Source organism: Protopterus annectens, chromosome 2.part2 (assembly GCF_019279795.1).
Source record: "Protopterus annectens isolate FY-2018-M chromosome 2.part2, PAN1.0, whole genome shotgun sequence".
Taxonomy (NCBI): Eukaryota; Metazoa; Chordata; order Ceratodontiformes; family Protopteridae; genus Protopterus; species Protopterus annectens.
This window is the reverse complement of record NC_056730.1, coordinates 763,855,081-763,870,023: the sequence shown is the minus strand read 5'-3', so window position 1 is coordinate 763,870,023 and position 14,943 is coordinate 763,855,081.

Genomic DNA, 14,943 nt, shown 5'->3' with positions numbered 1-14,943 from the left:
TGCATGATAGTAATGTGGAATCTGGTACTGTGTGGCAACATTCAGGTAGTGCTAACAAACCTTTCTCCCACAGGTCAGTTAGATACCAACACTGTGCCCAGAAATACAAGAATGATACCCTGTACTGGTCCTGTTTACATTGGTATTGTATGGCAATGTGACTGATGGAATTGCTCTGAATAATGAGGTAGTAGTCATCACTGTCACCCACACTGTCCTACAAAATATAACTGTCTAGGAAATCTTTATAAAAGTGTTGCAATACAGAGTCAGAATGCAAAAGCACAGGAAAATTATAAGACAGAAAGCAGATAGGAGATATACAGCAATATCTATATAGCACACTCAACTCTGATGGACAGTGTTTAAGTTGTAGCAGCCTTGCCAAATTAGGTCATTTGAATTGTAGGGAGTGTGACTAGCTTAAAATGCATTGCTCTCTACACAGACAGACAGACAGACCGACACACACACACACACACACACACACACACACACACACACACACACACACACACACACACACACACACACACACACACACACACACACACACACACACACACATATATATATAGTTGCCAAGTCTGGGATGAGAACTCCTACCTATTTTATCACACTACAGCAGTACGCAGTTATAGGATGAGCCATGGAGATTACTGGGGTGCAACCTTCCCAAAGGTGTATTTCAGAGTGGATGACATCAGCAGCCTTACCAAAGTAGGGCATTTGAATTGTAGGGAGTGTGACTAGCCTAAAATGCATTGCTTTCTACACAGACAGAGGCAGACACACACACAGTTGCCACGTCTGGGATTAGAACTCCTACCTAACTATTTTATCACACTACAGCAGTGCGCAGTTATAGGACATGCCATGGAGATTACTGGGCTGCAACCTTCCCAAAGGAGTATTTCAGGGTGGATGACATCAACAGCCTTGCCAAAGTAGGGCATTTGAGTTGTAGGGAGTGTGGCTAGCCTAAAATGCATTGCTCTCTACACAGACAGAGGCAGACACACACACACAGTTGCCACGTCTGGGATTAGAACTCCTACCTAACTATTTTATCACACTACAGCAGTACGCAGTTATAGGACATGCCATGGGGATTACTGGGCTGCAACCTTCCCAAAGGAGTATTTCAGGGTGGATGACATCAACAGCCTTGCCAAAGTAGGGCATTTGAGTTGTAAGGAGTGTGACTAGCCTAAAATGCATTGTTCTCTACACACCTACACACACACACACACACACACACACACACACACACACACACACACACACACACACACACACACACACACACACACTTGCCAAGTCTGACATGAGAACTCTTACCTAACTATTTTATCACACTACACCAGTATGCAGTTATAGGACATGCCATGGAGATTAGTGGGCTACAACCTTCACAAAGCTGTAATTCACAGTGGACACCCTCAGCAGGCTTGTCATAGTAGGGCTATGTGGAGGCCAGTGTGTGTGCATGGGCCATAACCCATTCATCTAAGGGTTGACACACCACATGTGGGCACACGCAGGGAAATATTCCACAGGTACGTGTATACATCTGCTAGATGACTACTTCCTTGTACAGTCATGTTGCACAGCTAGCACTTGCACCACATAGTCGGTACCGCTGACAGATACAGTTAGCTAGTATCTACAGTGAGTGACATCTGAACCTGATGTGGTTGTAGCCATTTGGCTGTGTGCTGGGTGGGAAAGGCCTGGATGACTCCTTGCCACAGTCAATCTCTTCCACACATCTATGTACATCTACTTTTGGCTTATTATAGTGTGTTGTCCTTGGATATATGTCTGTATTCCTTTCCACTGTGTGTGCAAAACATGAGTGGTGCATACTGAGGAGTGTCTGCATTAACATCTGCAACTGCCAGATATGTCTGGTCCACTGTTGTTTGCAGACATAGGCTTCACGTGTGTAAGTGTGTGAGCATGCCCAGTATGACCTTTCAGTATGTTGTTGTCTGACATTGCCTTCATTTCTCTAAGTGTGTGAGCATATCCAGTATGCTCTACTGTACTGCATGTGTGGATCGATTCCAGGTAGTTTGTACTCCAGTGGATACCTTTGTGTTGTACACCTACAGGTAGCAAACTGTTTCTGCAGGGTACTTGTCGATCATTTGGCAATATGGGGACAAAGAGTGCAGGGGATAGTGTGTACTGTAGGTGATTGTGTCTGTGTTGCTTCAGCTACATTGTACTGCTGTTAGCAGAGATATTCAGACATGTGTACTGTTATACACTGTGATGTTTTCTGTCCTCATGTAGTGCTAGGTGAACATTCTTGCTCACAGTGATGTCTTGGGGGACAAGTGTGACTGCAGCTGTGTGCGGTATTGTGGGCAGATGCCTACATATTCTGACACTTGCTGCTGGGTCTGTGTATCCAGTTCAGCACCTTGGTACAGTGCTGGCAGGGGCTCCCATACATGTACATCCAGCAACATGACAATATAGCCTTATATTGCTATGGCAGTACCTCACAACTGTATAGATTTGCACAGGTTACCCAGAGGCAGGGGCCATGAGTCAGGACATTACCCCTATTGTAATGTACAGGCAGGTATGCAGGCACCCATTTATATGTTTACAGCCAGGGATAGTGTGTGCATACAACTTTGTGTCAGACCTTGCACATTCTATGCTGGCCATGCTCCCACCCCCCTCAGTTATTCTCTCCTCTTCCTTACATTATGCATACATTCTCTGATACTTTCCCTATGGTTATCACCCCATCACGGCTGTGTGTTGGTGTTGGTCAACAGTTCATGCAGTGGGACATGGTGGACATGTCACTGTGGTTTGTCCACATGGCCTTGCATATGGCGTATGTGGAGTGTGTTGTGTTGTTAATTGGGTGTCCATGACATAACATGCATTGGCAGTACATGTGAGACACAGGCCCTTGGCAGAGGACTGTGGGCCATTGGCAGTTGATGCGGGCCAAATGTGGCAGGCCATTACATTCTGACTGTCCTACAGTCTCAGACCACCATACAGAATATTCCGCTGGGGGTGACAGGGTAGGTGTGCTAGGTGTTCATGCCAATGCCTTCTATCAGTTCTGATTGATGGTGTGCATACTGGCAGGGTGCTACCTACAGCTGGCGACACACCTGAATGGGACACCTGCACTGCATGCTACATTCTTTCACTATTGCAATATACAACTGGGGTCATATTGTACCCATTATCCAAAGCAGGGGTACAACCAGGGAGGGACCTGTGGGTGGTGTTTGCGTGAGCTTGATGCATGTGTGCTATGGACACTACTTGCATCTGACACACAGATATGCTTTGGGCATTCCAGTTATGCTTGCTTGTGCAGATGCATCAGCTGTTTCCCACTATATCAGTCCTATCTCCTTAGTGATCTGTGAGTGTTTGGGCAGACAATACCAGTATCCCCTACTACAGGACCAGATAATGTGATGCGTACCTGTATGTTCTTTTCCAAGGGTATGTCCATTTCACAGTGACACAATATATACTGTATGTCTGGGGTACTTTCCCCTGTGTACTGCTTGTATATCTAGCCCAACAGCCATGCCATGTCAGTCTTTCAGATGGTGTCAGATATTACCACCATACATTTGCAATGGCTTAATGCTAGCTTGCATTATACTGGTGGGTATTGTGTTTGGGACTGCAGTTGTGAGGACTTGTTCCTTTCATCAGCGTTAGTGGACAATGGCCACCAGGTCATACTTCAACATGCATACATACCGACCACTCTCATAATATGAAACGCACACCAACCTAACACACACAAACCTACATACTGTGCAGATGCTGCAACCTAACCTACTACCTTGGACACCTCTGTGCATCAGTGCTCCACTGGTATTATGCCTACACATACATGTTTCGACATTTCTACATTTCTGCATAGGGTTTGGGGGGGGCACATCTGACTGTTATGACGTGTGTACATCAGATGGGATGGCACACCAGACCATTACTACTTACATACATAGGGTTGGGGGGAGCACACCTGATTGTTTCTACATTCCTGCACAGGATTGGGGGCACACCTGACTATTTCTACATTTCTACACATGATTGGAGGACACACCAGACCATTACTACATAAATAGGCAGGGTTGGTGGGAGCATACCTGACTGTTTCTACATTTCTACACAGAATGGGGGGGGACACCTGACTATTTCTACATTTCTTCACAGGATTGGGGGGGCACACCTGACTTTCTGCATTTCTACACAGGATTGGGGGGCACACCTGACTGTTATTACATTTCTACACAGGATTGGGGGTCACACCTGACTGTTACTACATTTCTACGCAGGACTGGGGAGGGCACACCTGACTGTTACTACATTTCTACACAGGATTGGGGGGACACACCTGAGTGTTATTACATTTCTACATAGGATGGAGGGGCACCCTTGACACTTGTACACATTTGCTATGACTGTACTGGTATGTCAGGTACTCAATTTCATTCTGCATTCTAACCTATCATGCTGACAAGAGGCATATCAGTGTACTACAGGTCTTAGCTTTGATTGACCTACATATTAATTTCTGACTTTCTACCCTTTAGTACTAACATCCCACTGCCTGACCTGCTGTATTCTGTATGTGTAGGCCTGGGGGGGGTTAACCACAGGCATCATTCAGAGGCCATAGCACAGCCTTTGTTTGTGTTTGTTTACACCTGTCCTGCTGGATGTGACTGTAGTTGGGTATGTGAAACTCCCTGACTGGCTTGTGTGAGTCACTTACCTTGTGGGTGTCCAAGTATTGAGGGTGGTGCTGCAGGGCTGCCTATGGCAGATGTACATAGTACACTCCCTACACATGGTTGAGCACAGGTAGTGTCATGTTTGTCATCCCTTTTACTGTATGTGAGAGTCAGAGAGATGTGTCATTCCCTGGGTCCCTCGTGTCAGTGTATATGCTATGCGTTACCTCTTTGCCAAAGCCAGGGCATACTGGGCATACCTCCTTCCGCCTACTGGGGCAGGCTCAGGTTGTTCCTCCTCCAAGTCACTATGTGCCTGTGCAGGCCTTGGCAATGGTGTGGGGCTGTGTGTCCCTGCCCCATGCTGTTCCTGCTGCAGCTTTTCCCACAGGATCATATTGTGTAGCATGGCACATACAGTGACAATTTGGTGACATGTAGCTGGATAGTACTGCAAGGATCCACTGGATGTGTCCAGGCACTGGAACTGTGACTTGAGCATCCCAAACACATGCTCTATTATAATCCTATTCTGTGCGTGTGCCTCATTGTGGAGTTCTTGTTCAGGTGTGAGTGCGTTTCTGATGGATGTCATCAGCCATGGCTCCAGTGCATATCCAGCATCCCCCACTAGGTGACCGTGAGGGATGTCCCCATTGACAAATCTCTGGTACAGCTGTGTCAGATGCCAGATGTTGGAATCTTGATAGCTTCCAGGACAGCCAGCACACACATTCATTATTATACCCTGGGCATCACACATGACCTGGCAGTTGATGGGGGGAAAGCCCTTGTGGTTGATGTAGACCCTACCCCTCTCACTGGGTGATGCTTTAATGCATATGTGCATGCAGTCTATAGCACCCACTACCTCAGGGTATTCTGCTATTTGGTGGAACAGTTGAATATTGCTGGCCAGCGCCTCACAGGTGTTGGGGAAATGTACATGCTCACTGGCATATGCTGACATGGCATCCAGGAACTGGTGGAGTACCCTGAATGCTGATGCCTGTGAGATCTCCATCATATCCCCAGTTTACCTTTGGAAGGTACCTGTAGCTAGTATTCTTAGGCCTACACATGCCTTGGTATCCACTGGGATGGGTTCCCCTCTGTTAGTTCTGTGTGTCAGATGTGGCCGGCACAGCTCAACAATTTGCTGTAGGAGGTCCCTGTCCACCCTATAGCGCTCCACTATCTCCAGCCCATGGTAGGTTACCCTGGGTCTGTACACTCTTCTCTGTCTCCTCACTGTGGGTTGGTCGGCAGTATTCTCATCCTCACCACCCACAGCCTCTTCCACAAGTTGTTTTATGATAGCTATTGCAGCCCCTATCATTTTGTTGTTTTGTCTGTTAAAACCTCCCCACTTGCATACATTGGTGGTGTAGAGTATGGGGAAAACCAGAGTGGAAGGTGTTTGCATAGTTTATAGTTGTGTTCTGGGCTGGGCTGGCCTGCTGCCTGTGTAATTGGCTGATTCTGATACATTTCACCTGTCAGCTATGCTAGTTCTCCTTGATTAACTTCCTACTGCTGTTTTCCCTTCACCTTGCCTTTCTGTTTAAGCCCAGGGGTATGCCCTGCAAACACAGTGCTCAAATGTGCACAGAGCTGCTATTTCCTGGTTTACCTTTTTTTTTTAAACCCTGTGAGCAGTGCGCACACCCGCTTAGGCACTGTAAAGAATGCTAGGCAGACTCAGACACAACCCGTTGCTTAGCTGTGCTTAGCTAGAAGCAAACCTGATCCACAGGGCTCCAGTCCACTAACAGTATGCCTGACACCCCCCATGATGTCAGCTAACACCTAGGATTGCACAAAGCTATTCCTGCTCCTACACTGTTGGGACCTGACTAGCATGCTGGGGAAAACTGAGATTCACTATCATTCCCCTCATTTGCATAGGATTGCATGCTAATGCATAGTTACATGTCTCACACTGAGCCTCCCCCTTAGCAACCACTAATCACTGACCATGTTGTCTTTTGCCTGCCATTGAGTTTAATGGCAGAATAGTGATTTTAGTTAGAATGCTTATTTTAGGTTTATCCCCCCCCATTCCCTTTTGCGTGCCGCTGCCCTAAGCTTAAACTGCTGAGATCAGCTAAAAAAATAAAAGTTGATTTTAATGCCAATGGCCTTATACTTGGCCATTGGCATGCTTCATGACTGATATTCACCCTTTATTTGGAGCTGTCACGTCTCCGTTTTGGAATTTGCAGAAATGTACCCGAGTACATTTCTGCAGATTACACTAGCCCTGCACAGACGGTTTCCAGCTTCCTGGATCACAAATTTACCTCATTTGCATATATTTCTCCTGCAAATGGGGCAATTTGCAGACAAGGGCTAAGTCCATGCAGGACTAATGCAGGAGCACTTGCGCATGGCGCTGCAGGCTATTCCTGGATTGCGCGGAAGACATATTGCCTGCTAGAGTACCTGCACTAATCCTGCAGGCCATGCAATGCTTGCAGAATCCAGGGGAGTGTAATTTATAGAAAACATTTTATCAAGAAAACAAAGAAAAGTTTAAAATTGGCTTAAAAATACATAGGAAACATAAAGAAATGAACTCACTACTAGAAAGTGAAGTAAGGAATAATAATGGGCATATGGATATTTTATGTAGTGAATAAGGAAGGCATGAGAATCCAGGAGATAAAACAAATCAAAATGCATTTGTTAAACTTCAGTAAAGGAAATTTGATGGAAGAACTGGATTATGAGGTGTTAAAATCTGAAGGAAAGTCAGACTGAAATTTTGGAATTGAAACCTTTAAGTTGGCAGAAATAAGAAGTGCTAAAGTATGAAGAAGCTACATGAATATGTATGATTTAAAGTGATTTCTTACAGAAGATATTGAGGAAACAATATTACATGATTTTTGAAGACCTAGAAAACAGATAAAAGAGAGCGAGAGATAAATACGTAACTGTACATGACTATAGTATAAACATAGATTATGAAAGTAAGAGAATAGTCAGTATCAGGGAACATAGAAAAAGTAGTATGATAATACTGAATGTGACTATTGCAATATTAAAAGTTAGGAGGGATTTTGGAAAAAGAGTTATAATAAGGTATATTAAACAGAGGAAGTAATATGCAGCATGAATCTGATATATGTTCTTTTTGGATAGTGAGATGAGATATAAGACCAAAAATTAACAAGATTGGACGATGGTTATCTGGTTGAAAGGACTATACAGAATGCTTTTTTGGCTGCAATAGGTTTAAGCATTTTTGGCGAGCTGCAGCCCATAAATTGAATGCACAAACGTTAAAGAATCTTAATGAGTTTTAATTTAATGTAATATAATTTAATTACTATGCAGACCATCTCAAAGCTTCATCCTTCTTCCTGATATCATGCAGGCTTCTAAGAGGCAATGTCTCACTTGTGTACAGAGCCTCAGCAGTCCCTATTCAGTCAGATCTTTACACATTCGTAAGTCCAATAGTAGTGTGAAGACCCACTCAAGAGACCTCAATCTCTTGTGCAACATAACTGGAACATGTTGGAAAGATAGGTATATATCATAAGGATTTGTCTTCTCTGGAACTGTCTTCTACTCCATATAAAGCAAAGTACTTTTATTGTTCTAGTCAAGCATAATTTGGATGACTGTATGGCAAACAGCAAGTTCATCACTCATGTCCCTAACTGATATGGACAACAACTAACTGTCCAAACATACTCCTGTTCTGCCCAACTCTGAGTTATTGTTATGTAAAATATGTTTAGAAACTACTGTGGTAATGAAAGACTAAGCTTCTTAACATCCTTACAGGTCAATTACCTAATAAGTACCTATGGACCTATGAACCTGTAATATACTATACCTTTTGAATGTTACAAAAAGTTGTCTAGAATTTAAAGTAGTAAGACTGATAATAATGATGAAATAACTATATACAGTTATCAAAAGAAAGATGCAGTGATATATTGTAAGAAAAGGGACAGTAATGTCCAAGAGCAGAATATATAAAAGCAAATTAAGTCTAGGTAAAAGGTTTGAACAAGTCTGTTGCTATGTCTTGTAGTTTATGTTTTCTGCTATATTTAATTTTATGTAGTATTACAACAATAATTTGAATTATATGATGTGAAATTGAAATGATGCCCCTATTATTTAAGGTAAGTGTCAAGGAACCTTTTACATATACCTGAGTTACCCCAGCTCAGGAAAATGAGACTTTGGTTTAACATTCGTAAACTCAGGAGTGCAGCAACCCTAATTAATAAACTTCACCAATACATATCATTAGCTGTGAAAAGCTGATTGCTGTTATCCCAGTGTGAAACACTCTATTGCAGTGAAGTTACGAAAGTGCATTATCTGTTCTGAAGCAGTTTCTTGGAATGATGAGCTAATATGTGATAATACAACATACTTTTCTCAAATCTGAATTTTTTTCCTGCTTGCAGATTTATTTATTTAATTGAATTATTGGCATCAGTGAATAATATATATATATATATATATATATATATATATATTCATTTTAGTCATATCAACCATTTAGTCTTCAGTACAACATAAACTCAGAGACTGAATTTACTCTGTAAAGTGAGTACAAAAAAAAGAAACAGCTCTTCAGTAGTAAGAGTAAGTATGTAGAGAGAATTAACATTACAGATTATACCTGTAACAGCATAACCTTATGAAAATTAATTGTGATATGCCTATAGCCAAGGAAAGGAAGGAAAAAGACTTAGTTTAAACTTTCCATATAGAAACGCGTGATCAGAGAATGAGATCTACAGCATTTAAGGGGTACATCCCTGACATTTTTCTCATGCATTTAGAGAGGATAACAAGGAAAGAAATCCAAGAGCTACTTGATGGCAATGGTCATGCCACTGCATGGTTCACTACCTCTGGTTTCTCATTGGAAAGTGTCACAAGAAAAGAGTTGTGAAATGCACAAAAGTAGAATTCGAGCAGCTTGAAAAGCTATTGAAATATAATACCAAAATGCAGAAAGTGAAGCAGGTTAAAGAAATGTGTAAAAACGTGAGATAAAGAGGGGCCAATAAGTATTTTATCAGTACAAAAAGGATATAAGAGTGAAGTGAAGACAAGAGAAATTTGCATAATGTTAATAGTAATGATCAATAAATACAGATACTTACAGGAGGAGGAGAAGGAGAATGCCTTAAAATAACCTCTAGGGCACAATAGCTAGTAGGTTACATTTGGGTTGAATGGCTAGGGTAATAAAAGCCCAATTTGCATTAGCCTTGTATACATCTATGAACTTATGAACCTATGAATGTAAAGTTACCTGTAGATTGTAAAAAAATACATGCATACCCAACAAGACCAGACTGGCCAAGTTAGACAGGAGGGCAGTAGCTATGGGATGGTAGAATGCTTTCTTTAAATAGTTTGATTAACACATGAGAAAAGAAAAAAAAATACTGCATTACTGGAAGCAGAACAATACATGTAGACATAGAAAACCTTGACCCCACTACAGGGCCCACCTTCACAGTAGCTGTAGGAAAAGACACAATGGTATACTGGTAGTAAACTGTTGTATGACTTTATAGTCATAGATGAAGAATAAACAAAGGAGATGATATGTCTCTCCAAACTAAGACCATTATCAAGTCAGTGAACCATGTTTTTTTCTCTTTTTTCATATCTCAATGGCCTCACTATTACCCCACACCTTTTTTTTACTGAATGTTACTAGTTTAATGAGTGTCATACTTATAATATTAATAAACAGCTGGTTTAAAAAATAAAGGAAATCCACATCTTGCAACTTGAATGATGGCAAAACAGATTATAGGTGGCGAATGTGAGTGTGTCTGTGACGAAGGCTGAAAAGTAATAGATGTCTGCCTTAACTTATCTTGTAATTTCCTTTACATTTTCTATGACATCACTAGCTAGTTTTAATGAAATAAATGAAATAATATATGGTACTAATGCAGAGTTTTGTAATTTATGTGTCATCACTGGAAGGTATTAATTGCTTCCAAGTTTACAAAATGAATTATTGCCCACCTTTCACATTTAAGAAAAAGTATCATTCACAAAAGGAGATAGAATCATGCATGTAGTTCCTTACATTACACAACTGTTGACAGTTTACCTTAATCATCAGCTACTAAGACCCCGAATCATGCTCACATTTTAAATACTGGTGTTACTAAAATATAAATCTGTTCATCCAGAACCAGTGTTAATATTAATTTCTAAAGAAAGGTAGTATACAACACAATAAACTTTTATTTGTAGATGTATTATTAATCCATTTACCACCAAATGAAAAAAAATAGCATATACAACACATGAAAGCAGTTAAGGAAGATTTGGTAATCCTTCAGAGAAATCTGATAAATAGTTTATTAACACCCAAATGGTCAGTACATAGGTAGCATGGTGAAATTGTTTTTAAGGTTTCCTCACAATTTTGGGACCATATGTGAAGAAAATCTTGGATAACAGATAGCTGCCTGTTTTGTCTTTGTGTACTTCTGGTTCTCCAAGTTTTCAGCATCTTGCAGCATGAAGGGCCCTTTCCAAACTACCGTGGAATCCAGTATATTCAAAACTGCCCTGTATATAATGGAATCCAGACTTATATGTTATATTATTGTTATTATTGTTAAACTTCTAAATTCTACTATTTACACATCCCAAACTAATGCAAAAATGTCAAGGTTTTCTAAATAAATGAGAAAATTAATAAATTACTGCACCACAATCATATCAATCTCTCTCTCTCTATATATATATATATATATATTACAATCACATACACACACACACACACACACACACACACACACACACACACACACACACACACACACACACACACACACACACACACACAGTCTGTGATCTGTATTCTTCTATCCATAGGATACTGTGCACCGCAGCTGATGACTAAAGTTGTTAGTTTGTTTAACTCTTCCCTCCAATACGCGCAACCTAGAGTCTGTACTTAACTGCTAAAACTCCATTTTGTTTACCAATATTGCTGCACACCAGTCCAGAAGACATCAAAGATAGATAGCAGAGGACTTCCAACAGTCTCAGAATGAAATGGTAATGTACCATGCATGGCCTGTAATGAAAGAGGAAGAACCCAGACTAGAAAAAGTAAGAACAGAATTAAGGATAAAGAAGTCAGGTAAACCTGCAGGTTCAGATGAGGTTACAGTAGATATGATCAAGATATTCGATGATTTATGGATAAATGGTTTCTCAGGGTTCTCATCACATAAGGAAGAGAAAGTCAGTTTCAGTGTGAGTGGAGAATAAGCGTCTTAATCAAAGTGCACAAGAACGATGGGGACATGCACAGAGTAATAGAAAGTAAGATGGCAGATAAGCAGTTTGTATTCAGATGAGGATGCAATACAGCCCTCCCATTGTTTGTAGTGAGAGAAATAGCTGTGAAAAAGCTGAAGATGAAGAAAGAGTACAAACAGGTGTTCCTGGACTTGGGGAAAGAAAATGATGAGTTTCCCAAGAAAACTGAATTGGGCAGTCCTACATAATACTGGTTGGATTAGTCCAGGCTGTGTTCAGGAACCCAATGACACAAGTGCAAGCAGTGTTTAGACTCATATAGGAGCTACTATTAGGAGTGAGTGTGCATTAAGATTCAGCTTTGAGTTCACTGCTGTTCATACTGGTAATGGATCACATTAGGAAGCAGGTTGGAAGAGACAGATCAACAAAGCCGCTGCATGCAGATGATGTGGTACTACAGACAAACTCTTAACAGGAGATCTAGCAAATTATAGCATCTGGAATGCAAAGTGAAAGCAACATGGGATGAAATGGAGTACAGTTTTCATGGCCGCAAATGGATGAACTCATAATGAGCTAAAAACTGAGACAGAAGGGAAACAATGGAATATGTTAACAACTTGAAGTTTCAGGGATGGGTGACTGATACAAAGTGACATCTGAATGAGGAAGTCATACCTATAAACATAGGTGATGTAACCACCTGATGCAGACTATCAGGAGAAGTGTGTAACAGAAGAATGCCAAAGAATTTGTAAAGTAAGATGTCCAAAACAGTGGTGCAACCAGTGCATCTGGATATCACAGATACCATTGAAGGCAGAGCAGGTGGGGAAGCTTGAGTAGATTGGTATGAAGTATCTGAGATGATGGTAGGATGCACATTGCAGCCAGACACAGAAATATGGACATATCAGAGCAGAAACGAGCATTGCATGAATTGGAGAAAAGTCCAAGGAGAATGGATTACAGTGATTTAGTCACATGTGCAGGAAAGCAGAATATGATTTGGTGAAGATGGTTTGGTGGCGACAGGAAGAGAAAGTGAAGTTGTCAACAAAGAGGTGAATTGTCCCTGTAGAAATCCAGACTAATCTCATACTATATCCCAAATACCCTCTCTTAAGACGTAATTCCTGCTATATCTGTGTCTTTTTAGATCAAGGCCTATCCTTGGCAAAAAGATATCTTATCCTAATAGGTATTTTAAATTATCTCTAGTTAAATTCTTCTGCATATAATTCTAAAGCAACCTACCTAAGGCAGGCAACAAGTATTGTTTAAACTGTGAGCATTGCTGAACTGTTGAAACTTGAAGTATGCATTTGTTTAACAATTACTTTCTAGTTACTAATGAAGTATTGTACATAAAGTCTAAAATATATTATCTAATGCTTGTAACATGTTTTTGTATAAAGTGTGAAGATTCCTGAACTGTTTAAAATTTGTAGTATTTAACTGTATAACAACTAGTACCTGTATGTTAGTAGTCTAGTAATCTCTTGGAGCTTATCTCCCCGGGACTCTACTGAAAATGGACATAAATCCTGTTAGACTATCCCGGTCAACAAATGTAAAATAAATAAAATAAATAAATAAATAAAATTGTGTTATTGAAGATCAATGACTATTAAAGAAATTAACAGAGTTGCAATAAATCAGGACAGCTGGTGACAGCTGAGGCAGCTCCTCAACCCCATGTAGTGGGAGTAAATGATGTCATGATGATGATGATGTCTGTATGTAAATGTGTATGTGTGTGTGTGTGTGTGTGTGTGTGTGTGTGTGCGCGCATGTGTCTGTGAATGTTGATGTGTGTGGATGTATATGTGTATTTGCATACATATATGTTTTGATTATATAGGTATATTTATTTAATCTCTTGCTGAATCAGTATAAGCTTATCTGTACACTGACATAGCACTGAATCTACATTAATTAATTAATTAATTAATTTACCTACATGCATGACAAGACATCAAGCTTACTAAAATTCTTCCAAACCTTCAACATTTATGCTACTCACCAAAGTTATAGTAAAAATTACACACACTGCACACATAAAACACAGAAATACACAAACACACACACACACACACACACACACACACACACACACACACACACACACACACACACATACACACTCTAGCTTATGTAAAACAAGCCTTACCAAACTAAATCTACATTTAGTTTTAAGTAAAAAGTAAAAAAATATAAAACATTAACCTAATCTCCCATTTTCTTCCCTGTAAAAACCAATTACAAATTACCAGACTTACCAGCTAGTAGTATTTATTCTTCCACCCAAAATACAATGGCTTCTTCAGAGAACAGTTAAAACTTTTTTTAAAAATTAAGCCTTTTTTACAACAAATTCGTGTATATACACGTCATTTCTTCCTCCTGAAATGTTTATATACATATGAATGCTCATAAAATGTCATAAGCAAGCATTACAACGACTTCTCTAACAGTTCTTCCACTCCTGAATTCAGAAAACATGTAAAAATGTACATATGAAATAGCCTAAAGTTGTACGCAAAATATTACTTTTTCAAGGTAGTGTGTAGTATTATAATTAAACCTCATTAGTTACTATATGTCAATCAACATGGACTCCTATACAATTAACTCATATTTAGTAAAATATAAAAATAAACATGAAAAATATGTTAACAAGTTACACTTGAAACTTCATTCCATATCAGTGCATATTAACCATATGCATTCACATGTTTGCCTATTATTGCTATAGTTAATATTATAATAATAAAATATGTAGGAATAGAAACATTCTAAACTAATAAACCATTGTAAAATACATTCTATACTTATTCCATTTATTTGTCCCATCCCCTTATATGTATAATATATGTATGACTAAATAAAAGTCTCATTAATATAGTACTATCAC